Source organism: Schistocerca piceifrons, chromosome 6, assembly GCF_021461385.2.
Source record: "Schistocerca piceifrons isolate TAMUIC-IGC-003096 chromosome 6, iqSchPice1.1, whole genome shotgun sequence".
NCBI lineage: Eukaryota > Metazoa > Arthropoda > Insecta > Orthoptera > Acrididae > Schistocerca > Schistocerca piceifrons.
In genome coordinates, this window is record NC_060143.1 from 193,589,785 (window position 1) to 193,602,189 (window position 12,405).

The following is a 12,405-nucleotide window of genomic DNA, read 5'->3' on the forward strand; positions in this document are numbered from 1 at the left end:
CCTGATGGCTGCTCGCATTGTCTCCTAAATGATTTACATTCATAAAAGATAGCAGAAGTCCTATAACGCTACCCTAGGCAACGCCAGAAATCACTTCTCTTTTACTTGATGACCTTCTGTCAATTACTACGAAATGACAAGAAATCACGAATTCAAGCGAATAACTGAGACGATATTCCATTATCAAGTAATTTGATTACAAGCCGCTTAAGAGACACATTGTCAACAGCCTGCTGGAAATCTAGAAATACGGAAACAGTTTAAAATTTGTTGTCAACAGCAGTCAAGTTAGTTGCGTTTCACAAGACCGACGTTTTCTAAACCCGTGCTGACTGTGTGTCAATAGACCGTTCTGTTCTAAATAATTCATAGTGTTCGAACACAATGTATGTTCCAAAATCCTGCTGCATATCGACGTTAATAATGTAGACCTGTAATTTAATGTTTTACTCCCATTGCCTTTCTTGGATATTGTTGTGACCTGTGCAACTTTCCAGTCTTTGAATACTCATCTGCCGTCAAGCGAGCGGCTGTATATGATTGTTAAGCATGGAGCTACTGGATCAGCATACTCTGAAAGGAATCCAACTGGTATACATTCTGGACCGGAAGACTTGCTTTTATTAAGTGATTTAAGTTGCTTCACTATTCCGAGGACATCTATTTCTAAGTTACTAAGGTTGGCTGACGTTCTTGATTTGAATTCTGGAATATTTACTTCGTCTTCTGTGGTGAAGGAATTTCGGAAGGCTGTGTTTAGACACTCTACTTTAGCAGCACTGTCATCATCAGTATTTCCATTGCTGTCGCGCAGAGATGGCCTTGATTGTGTCTTGTGGATAGAACACCTTACATACGGCCGGAATCTCTTTCGATTTTCTATCAGGTTTCGAGACAAAGTTTCACTATGGAAAGTATTATAAGCATTTCGCATTGAAGTCTGAACCAAGTTTCGAGCTTCGGTAAAGAATCGCCAATGTTGGTGATTTTGAAATACTTTAAATTTTGCATGCTTTTTCATTGTTTTTGTAACAGTGTTCTGACCTGATTTGTGTACTAAGGGGGATTATCTGTCGTTCATCAATTTATTTGGTTTAAATCTCTCAAATGCTGTCGATACTATTTCTTTGAATCCAAGACATATCTTGCCTAGACTTATTATGTCAATTTGGAAGCAGTTGATATCGTCTCTCATGAAAGTGTCAAGCGAATTATTATAAGCTTTCCTGAATAGATACTTTTTTTTATTTTCGGTACTTTTATTTTATTTTCGGAGGATTTGGGACTTAACGGCAATCAGTCCCGCTACAGCAAAACTGTATCTACTACTTTCTGTACCCATTTTTACGCTCGTTACTAGCTCAGGATTATTTGTTGCCAAGAGGACGAGTGTGTGTTTTCACAACCGCCGTTCGAGTGGCCTCATAAACTAATTGCTCAAACCAATTTTCAGAGAATGCATTTATCACCGACGGATTTAAACATGCATTTTCCCCGACATATCTAAGAATTTAAACATGTATTTCGCCAATACATTTACGGTGAACTGAAATCACCACCAACTAAAACAATACGTGTTTGAAATTGGCTTCAGCCTTTCAGCAATTGTATCATCTAAACCGGGAGGTCGGAAAAGGATCCAAATTACTATTTTATTCCGGTTTGCAAGACTCACTTGTACCCAGAAACTATCTACTTCAATTTCACTACATAATAAACTACATCTAACAGCAACAAACACGCCGCCGCCAACCACATTTAACCTATCCTTGCCGAACACCGTTAGGTCCTTCGCAAAAATTTCGCTTGAATTTACCTCCGACTTTAGCCGGTTTCCAGTACCTGTAGCGATTGGAGCATCAGTGCCTTATATTAGCACCTGGAGCTGTGGTACTCCCTCCAACATAGCTACGACAGGTTATAACTGCTACACCAACGGCTTCTATACTTACGTTCTTCCTATGTTCGATATGCACCCTCTGAGACTGAAACGCTTTTTGTGTTTCTCCGAGACTCTCTAACCTAAAAAATCGCATACTCCACGCCACACAGTCCCTGCCTGCTATCCATGTAACGGACTCCTGCGTGTAATGGACTCCTGGCCTATTTAGCGGAAGCCTAATTCCCACCACTCTACGGCGCAAGGCGAGGAATCTGCAGGTTAAGCGGTTGCAGAACCGTCTGTGTCTCTGATTCAGACCCTCCACTCGGTTCTGTACCAGAGGTCCACAATCGTCCTGTCGACTATACTGCAAATGGTAAGGTCTTCTTCTATCTCGCACTCAAGACTGGCAGCCTTTACCACTTCTAGCAGCCTCTCGGAAGCTGAGAGAATCTTTTCCGATCCAAAGCGACACGTACCGTCGTAAGCCACCACTTGCAGATGGCTGCACCCTGTGCTCTTCATGACATCCAGGAGGACCTGTTCCATGACTGGAATGATTCCGCCCGGTATGCACACAGAATACACACTGGCTTTGCTCCCCTCTTGGACGTCAATGTCCTCAAGGGGACAAAATTGTGCCTAACATTGGAGCTCCCAACTACCAATAATCCCGTCCTCTATGACTGCCTGGATCTTGGTGGCTGAGAGGTTTCTTCAGAACCAGTAAAAGCAACTGCATCTGGCTGAGGGACAGCGTCAGACACAGACAGCATCTGGAATCTGGAATAGAATAAATATGGCACAATAACTTCTTTTATACGGGAACGACTCTGGTTCATTAAGGTTCTTAGGAGCTGGTAGGTTAGTGACTCCTCTGCTGGTGTTATCCCATCTTTACTTAATATATATTCCAATTACTTTACATTTCCTTCAAAGAAAGTATACTTCTGGAGGCGACAAGGTTAGTGACTGCTCTGCTGTTGTTATCCCATCTTTACCTAATATATATTCCAATTACTTTACATTTCCTTCAAAGAAACTATACTTCTCGAGGCGACAACGCAGACCATTCGCTTGGATCCGCTAAAACATCATCTTTAGATTGCGTAGGTGCTGTTCCCGCATGGCCCCAGTAACTAACAAGTCATTTAAATCATTATCACAGTTGAGGATACCTTGAATGAGTTGCTACAGGTATCTATGGAATAATGAGGGAGCGCCTCCGACCCAAAGTTACAACATGTTACAACGATATGTGCCGAAATGAGTATTAATCGGTAATGCCTTTATAGCGTGATCATCTGCAGCCAGTTGAAAGCAGGCACAAGTAAGATCTATGTTTGAAAGATAATGGTTCCAGATAATGTTGCCAACAATTGCTCTGACCTAGAAACTGGATACAGATCGACATTAGCTTGAGCATTAATGGTAGACATAAAATAGCCACGAATTCTAAGTGATCCACAGGGCTTCTCGACTATGACAAATTGAATACTGATCGACGTTAGCTTGAGCATTAGTGGTAAACTTAAAAACATCACAGATTATAAGTTCTTCTTAACTGTGACCATGGGTGTGCCAACTGGTTAGACGATACTTGGGGTATTATCTCATACTTTCCAGACTATATAGATCACCTTCATCATGCACGTTAGAAGGCACTAGATGTACCCTAATAAAGGTAGACACTGTTGGTTGATTTAAGCAGACGTGGGCCTTGAATACCGTTGCGCAACTTAATATAAGTTGAAATAGTTCCTTATTTTGCGCAAATAAAGTATCAAGTTCTGTGAATGGAATCGCAGTTGCAACTAGATTCACTTGTTCGTGAAACCAGAAACCAAAGTCCCAGAACCATCTAAGCCAAATATGTTAGACATTGTGCTAGAGTTGACTACCATCAGGGTTGTTTGTGGAGCTGCATTTATATAGTTAACTCGGACGTTGACGATCTGACGATGCTAAGGAGCAGATGTGTGGATATATGTGCACCTTAGTCAGAGACATGGTCACTCCAATGTCCTATGGGGAATTTGCCGTCACTCCATTAATATCCAGTTGCCACATGAGCTTCTGAATCCCGTCTACTGCTGCTGATAATGGCACTGTTGATGTAGTTACACTGCACTGACAGCATTTTCTTGTTGTCGCATACCGGCCAAGCCAGACGCTAGTGAGATATGCCGAATTGCGGCACGCAAAACACCCGAGTAACGGAAAGGGCAGTGACGCCACTGGTACCATGGACCCCAATCTCGACACGATTTGATGGCACGGACTTTTCTAGGACTGCAGCAATGTCAGGACAGAAAATGTTGTGTAAGTGCCCGCTTGCTTTGAGACACGCCGACAACGAACAAAGCACATCTGTTTTTGTGCGTGAGGGCCTGTAGATCAGAAACTGCGGCACTATCTGGTGAACCTCATGTTGATGGATTACCAGACGAACGGTGCCAGGTAAATTGGATGATGACGATTATTGGATGTCATCAGTTGATCGTAGAACTCAACAGCAACTGCAGTTTTAAGAAAATCGAGTCCAGAAGTATAATGAAGATTTAGACATTTTAGCACATCACTCTCTCACTCATTGACGGGCCTGCCTTGGCCCGAGGTGTAGGAGTTTAAGCTGGTTGAGCTGTTCCTCTTGGAATCCTCTCTGGTGGAAATATGTTTCTTCGCCTTTTGGTCTGGCCACTGGTTTCTGTGGATGAAGGTATTTACCTACCGGGTGATTCCGGCGGCTTCTTGTTCTTCTTCTTCTTGCTGCTTCCTGGCTGCCCGAATTCAATCTTCTTCAGGCGGGAGAAGTTCACTGGCGGCGTCTGTTTCTGGGTGTACATGACTGCTTGGTCAGTCATGAACCGCCAGTCGTCTTCGGTGAAGATAGGGTGCTTGTTTATTAGCTCTACATCTCCACGCCTGACGAGTTCCCTCCCGTGCAGCTTCTGGTTCAAGGGCTCGCACCCCCAGTGGAATGGATAAGGTTTATGAGGAAGGAGAGGGATATTATCTACCGTGAAAGGGTAAGGATGATCATGATGGGGGTAGCTACCGTCGCGCAGGGAATCTGCGATCTTGTAGAGCACCTCCCTCACACAGTTCTTGTTGGGGAGTGGGAGGCACTCGAATGGCTCGTCTTCTTCTTCTCCCTCGGTCTCCATCGGCACTTCCTGTGTCGTCTGCGTTTCCGCAGAGGCAGGAGTGACAACTGCTTCCGAAGAGGCCGTCTCCTTGTTGTCGGTGGTTTTCCACGACTGCACGACCACCTACCTAGCAACCTGCGTTGCCGCGTCGGCCAAGGAGGCGGTCGTTTGTATTGCTGCGTCTACCCCCGTAATGATGGGGGTCGGTGGCACGTCCGGCGTCGTGCGAGACGCGAGGTACAGGGCGACCCTTACTTGAGTCACCTCCTGACGCGTCTCTTTTAGTTCTGATCTCAGGGCCGCTCTCTCCTCCGCCCTGGCGGATTCGAGCGCGGTGATTGCGTCCTCGTTGGCTTCCCGCAGTACTTGGCGGAAGGCGTCCACGTCGTGTTGGTGGCGCAGCCCTCCCCCCCTACTAAGGTAGGAGGGCGGGATGTCCACCTGTTCGGCCACCTCTTCGTGTGTGGTGGCCAACTTCCTCTGCTTCCACGTCTTCAGATAGCTGCAGCTGCGCGCGTTTGCGGCGTGCGAGCCACTGCATTTTACGCTCACCGCTGCAGTACCCCTTGGTTTGGTGCAGTTACGTGTGTCGTGCGGTTTCTCGCACTTAACACACGCAACCATGCCGTCGCATTCTCTGGCTATGTGTCCAAGCTTTTGACAATTATAGCACTGTAATTGTGCCACAGGCTTCCGCTTCTTCTTCTTTTTGCCGCAACCGTTGAACCCGACTGCGTTTAGCAGGAGCTCAACAGCAGCAGCAATCTTGCCTCTTCCTCCACTCCTACGTCTCGGCATGGCGTTGGGCTAGTGGCGTTGGCGTGCTCGAGCGGCGATGACGAAGTGAGCCGCAGCGAGTCGAGCAGCGGAGTGCGTGCGTATTTTAGCACATCGCAGAAGATTGGATCAGATGGTCCTTTACATTAATTACTCTGTCAGGAGTGTGATATATAATTTCATTATGGATTGATAGTTCTATATGTGATGTGCTACACTGTTTGCAGGAAAAATCACACTTGTGTGCCAAGTCTTGCAAGCCAGGAACCCATACTGCTTAATCTCCTCAGTCCTGACCTGATATTATTTGAATAGAACGTTTGTGCTGGTGGTCAGTGCACCGTTCTGTGTCAAAAGAGAGCTAAAATACCAAATTAGAACGAAATGTCGTGAGACAGCTGAGTTTTAGGACTTGTTTGCAGTGAATACTATTTATGACAGAAAATACCTAGAAAACTCTGAATTATACACTTAAGAATTATGCAAACAATCACACTGTGATATGCGAAACAGCCGAATGTAAACACAATGTAATGTTATAGTGTTCTTATGAAATACACAATCACATATTCGAAAATGTAGGTATGTTGCGATATTACGGCATATTATAACGACAGTCTGTATCAAAATTACTGAAAACAGACTGAAATATACAGCATTTCTGGAAGAAATGCTGACACTGTCATAAACAGCTTTCTTCAAGCAGATACTGCCAACTACTGGGGACATACAGAAACGAAAACAAGTGATGCACAAAAAGCACACAGTGTAAAGTATGTACTACAGTCAGCCACAGAGGTTTTCGTTTAGTCCCTGAGATTGGAAAAAAAAGTTAGGTGTGCCATATATGCCACATAAGGAGTGAGGAGATTAACATATTGGTCAAATATGTGTGTAGTTGCAGCTACTTGCGTTTCGTTACGCTAATATTATGTCAGCAAACCATAAACATCAGTAAATTTCAAAGTACTGGGGTTCCGAGAGCGGAGGGAGCCTCTGCTCAACCCGTACAGTTTATAACTAGAAGAGCGCATTGTGCGTCCCTTATTTGAATTGCAGCGCAGCAAAGAACAAAAATAAATGGTTCAAATGGCTCCGAGCACTATGGGACTCAACTGCTGAGGTCATTAGTCCCCTAGAACTTAGAACTAGTTAAACCTAACTAACCTAAGGACATCACAAACATCCATGCCCGAGGCAGGATTCGAACCTGCGACCGTAGCGGTCTTGCGGTTCCAGACTGCGGCGCCTTTAACCGCACGGCCACTTCGGCCGGCAAAGAACAAAATAACGTAAATAGACATCCCAGCTTGTTTATCTCGTCAAAGAAAGCAAATGCCGGAGAGGTTAGCGATGTAGCGGCAGCTGCAGACTGTTGGGTTTTCTGCAGTTATATCAGCAATTTCTCCTATTGTTGTTGGAATTCCCACTGCTGTACTTGCTGCTTCTGCTGTTGCTGCTGAAATTCTCACTGTGATTCTTGCTGACACTATTGCTGCAGTCGTTGTTGCTGTTGCAGCTGCAACTGCTGCTGCCGCAACTTCGGAATCTCGGGAACCATGGCACGGTGAGAAATTACTCGCCGCCACCTTTCTGTTCTACTCTGCATACACAGAACACAGTTTATGATCACTCCCACTGGCAGTAACGATGAGACTAGAGCAACAAACAGGCGGCTCCCGTTCGGTGGTTCACGGAAAGTTTTCTATTCTGCTCTGCGTAGATGGAACACAGGTTACAATCGCCCGCACCGGCGGCAACGGATAGAGTGCTGGAACATACACTACTGGCCATTAAAATTGCTACACCAAGAAGAAATGCAGATGATAAAAGGGTATTCAATGGACATATATATTATACTAGAACTGACATGTGATTACATTTTCACGCAATTTGGGTGCATATGTCTCGAGAAATCAGCACCCAGAACAACCACCTCTGGCCGTAATAACGGCATTGAGTCAAACAGACCTTGAGTGGCGTGTACAGGTACAGCTGCCTATGCAGCTTCAACATGACACCACAGTTAATCAAGAGTAGTGACTGGCGTATTGTGACGAGCCAGTTGCTCGGCCACCATTGACCAGATGTTTTCAGTTGGTGAGAGATCTGTAGAATGCGCTGGCCAGGGCAGCAGTCGAACATTTTCTGTATCCAGAAAGGCCCGTACAGGACCTGCAACATGCGGTCGTGCATTATTCTATTGAAATGTAGAGTTTCGCAGGGATCGAATGAAGGGTAAAATGGTTTAAATGGCTCTGAGCACTATGGGACTTAACATCTGAGGTCACCAGTCCCCTAGAACGTAGAACTACTTAAACCTAACTAACCTAAGCACACCATACATACATCCATGCCCGAGGCAACATTCGAACCTGCGACCGTAGCGGTCGCGCGGTTCCAGACTGTATCCACTAGAATTGCTTAGCCTCCCCGGCCGGCTGAAGGGTAGAGTCACGGAACGTATCACATCTGAAATGTAACGTCCACTGTTCAAAGTCCCGTCAATGCGAACATGAGGTGACAGAGACGTATAACCAATGGCACCGCATACCATCCCGCCGGGTGATACGCCCGTATGGCGATGACCAGTACACGTTTCCAATGTGCGTTCACGGCGATGTCGCCAAACACGGATGCGACCATCATTATGCTGTAAACAGGAACTGGATTCACGGGAAAAAATTACGTTTTGCCATTCTTGCACCCAGGTTCGTCATTGAGTTCACCATCGCAGGCACTCCTGTCTGTGATGCATCGTCAAGGGTAACCGCAGCCGTGGTTGTTGGGCTGATAGTCCATGCTGCTGCAAACGTCGTAGAACTGTTCGTGCAGATGGTTGTTGTCTTGCAAACGTCCCCATTTGTTGAGTCAGGGATCGGGACGTGACTGCACGGTCTGTTACAGCCATGCGAATAAAATGCCTGTCATCTCGACTGCTAGTGATACGAGGCCGTTGGGATCTAGCACGGCGTTCCGTATTACCCTCCTGAACTCACCGATTCCATATTCTGATAACAGTCATTGGATCTCGACCAACGCCAGCAGCAATGTTGCGATACGATAAACCGCAATCGCGATAGCGTACAATGAGACCTACATTAAAGTCGGAAACGTGATGGTACGCATTTCTCCTCCTTACACGAGGCATCACAACAACATTTCACCAGGCAACGCCGCTCCACTGCTGTTTGCGTATGAGAAATCGGTTGGAAAGTTTCCTCATGTCAGCATGTTGAAGGTGTCGCTACCGGCGCCAACCTTGTGTGAATGCTCTGAAAAACTAATCATTCGCATATCACAGCTTCTTCTTCCTGTCGGTTAAATTTCGCGTCTGTGGCACGTGATCTTCGTGGTGTAGCAATTTTAATGTGCAGTAGTGTAAATGCGCTTCTCGTCATAAGCGCACAAAAAGACTCCAGGGAGTAATCCGAATCAGAAACGTAATACTAACAATACTAATTAATTGTACTCATTTAAGGCTTCAATAAACTAGCAAGACTAAGGCCGCCTCCATACTGAGCCATCGAAAAGCACTTTCCAACGGCTCTTCCGCAGGAAAAGCAGTGGTTGAAATAGGCGCCTTCTCACATAGGCCGCTATAGCTCTTCTGCGGCGCTCAGTGGCGGATTACGGCACCTCGGCCACGTTGGAGGCACATTGCTTCCAGGCGGGGAAGTTAATACTCTCCCGTCAGTGGACGATACCAGGTGGGCCACTCGTGACTGCAGTGGCTTCCCATCCGGGAGCAAGTTGTGACCGACCTTCGTAGCCTAACCTTTCCTCAATATCGATATGTTGTGTGGGCGGGGAATCCGAATCACTGTCAGACACAAGAAAGGATTGATTGCTGGCAAGCCTCTGCACGAACTCGAATCTCCCTAATCTTGCATGCAAGCGAAATATGCTTAGGTGGAGGCTACGTTCCTTGCCTCTTCGAGGATCGTACACTCTAGGAATTTTAACAGTGAAGTAAAGTGATACGTATCGTGTAGTGTGACCAGAATCTCCATGACGCTTTCACGGTTATTAAAAGAGTCCTTGAAGAAATGTGCAGTTCTTCCTTCGATCTTCTCTATTTCATCGATCAATCCTCTCTGGTGAAGGATTCCAGAATCACGAGCTGCCTTAAAATAAACGTTGAACGATATTCCAGTAGGATATCTCCTATAAGAATGGGCTATACCCTCCGAGGATGCCGTCAGTGAATTCCAATTAGGCATCTGCCTATTCAGCGACGAGTTTTAAATAGTCCTCCACTTTAAAGCATTCCATAACCTTACTACTGTTCGTAACCAGTGATCTAGGGAAGGCGTCTTTGACTAGTAATCAAAACGCCGTGGTTCCTGGGTTCACACCAAGCCACTGCTTAAAGTTGGAATGTAAACAGGGTCTATACGTGGACAAGGACAAAAAGTTCCCGGATTTCTCCCGGATTTCTCGGTTAAAAATACACTTTCCCCCAGGTGAAAACATACTTTTTCCCTGTTAACTGACAGTATATTTTCTCTCGGAACTGTGTAAGTGCTTTGAATGATTATGGTTTTATACGCGCGAGTAGAATATCCCGGTGCTTTATAAAACTAAACACAGGGAAAAATATTCGTTTTGGCAAGATCTTTGATATGCAGCAACATGTACGCAGCAAATTTTCGTATTACGAAAGTAGAAATTCTAATTCCACCAAGCACCGCATGTTAGCATCAGAATTTCTAGATCCATACTAAAATGTGCACATTTAAAGTGCACATTTGTATGTCCATATTCCCAGTTAAGTAGGCCGACGATCTTTTTTGTAACGACAGAATATAATTCACAAAGTACCAGTATCAAATGCCTATTAGGCCTACTACAAGGAAGAAGTCTTACGTTAGGAAATAGTTTCACACTTCATTCATACACTCCAGTTTTTCGAGTATGACATCGAAAAGTAGTAGTACGAAATTTTTATACAAATTTGGAATCGTCATATTGTTCCATAATTTATGTGATGCCCCCGTTTCTTCTCCTTCCTCGTTCTAACAAACAGTCTTGTTATCACTAATTCTGTAAATATTCCTGCCAATGTCAAAGCTTATTCGCAGTCCACTAACTCTGCCAGAATCACCGGTTTAGTCATCCCGCGATTATTCTCCGCTTAGGCGTTGCTACATGTTCGTACAACGCAGTTTCCGCGGTTCTTCCAGAATAGAATTTAAAGCGGCTGCTAGCCGGGGACTGTACAACTGGCCCTTACTAGTATAGCGATCTGGCCAAAAATTTTCTGTCAAAATTTCATTTTGTTAGATACACCGAGAAGGTAATAGATAATCTTTCTTACCTGTTATTCGTTTATTTCCACTCCTGTAGTCTGAATCTATGGATTTAGATACTAATTATAACAACGCTCATCATTCGCAAACCCAGTCAACCACACAATCAGACAGCGGTTGGCATTCATCCGTTCGGCCTTACTCCGCCAGGTCGTATAGCCCCTTTTGTCTGTAGGAAAGTTTGTTTGTACATGCTACGATGATTCCCCTGACAGAGACATCATGTACACTATGCACGCATTCACAAATCAACTTACGATTCATTCAGAAATCAACTTTGAATGTGTTCAAAAATGTTCAAAAACCGACAGGGATGCGTTTCAAAGCTATATGAATAATCGATAGACTAACGTGCGCTGGATGCTAGTCGCTTTGTGAAACAAGGTTTTTTCCCTAAATAGCATGAATTTGCCCCCACCCCCCTCCTAGAACTGCGCCTGCTGCGCATGCAATAATCTGTGAGCTTAGGCGCTCCAGTAAAATTTTTCCCGGTAGCATCTAGCTGCTTGCTGCGACTGCTTACACAGCCAAGAGCCACTTTTCTGTAGGCAGAAGCGGGTACTACTCAACTGCACATGCGCATGATCCCGCTCGTAACTGCTAAAAGGGATCTAATACAAACAGTTGTGACGTCACGCTCATCGGAGGCAACTGGTTGTTACGGAACATTTCATAGTGTTGTGGATTGGCAGGAGAGCCAACCCAGGAATACTAGAGGAAGCCGGGAGGCACGCGTTTTAGCTCACGCAGGCTGGCGTGAGGTCTGGAACAGGACAAGGAAATTAGACTTTAGTAAAACGGACGTAGCTGGTGGAATACTTAACTTTAATCCATTAATGGTGAACGTCGGTCTGACGGTACATGATAACAAGATCAATAGCAACTGATAATGGCGCCTTGCTAGGTCGTAGCAAATGACGTAGCTGAACGCTATGTTAACTATCGTCTCGACAAATGAGAGCGTATTTTGTCAGTGAACCATCGCTAGCAAAGTCGGCTGTACAACTGGGGCGAGTGCTAGGAAGTCTCTCTAGACCTGCCGTGTGGCGGCGCTCGGTCTGAAATTACTGATAGTGGCGACACGCGGGTCCGACGTATACTAACGGACCGCGGCCGATTTAAAGGCTACCACCTAGCAAGTGTGGTGTCTGGCGGTGACACCACACATACTCTTCCTAAAGCCTTTGATACATTTTGCTGTTGGCAGACGCTTGTATGAGCACTGTGTTTTGTTGCTGTATGTGGCGCATTTCCTTTGCAATTTAAGTTTTATTTTCGTTTTTTC

General features: G+C 45.3%; 1 protein-coding gene across 1 annotated transcript in view; it reads left to right on the forward strand.

Moving 5' to 3' along the window:
• The window catches only part of LOC124803231 (dipeptidase 1-like), a 638,586-nt gene that overhangs the window by 84,805 nt on the left and 541,376 nt on the right, over positions 1 to 12,405 (forward strand). The gene's annotated exons all lie outside the window — the stretch shown is intronic.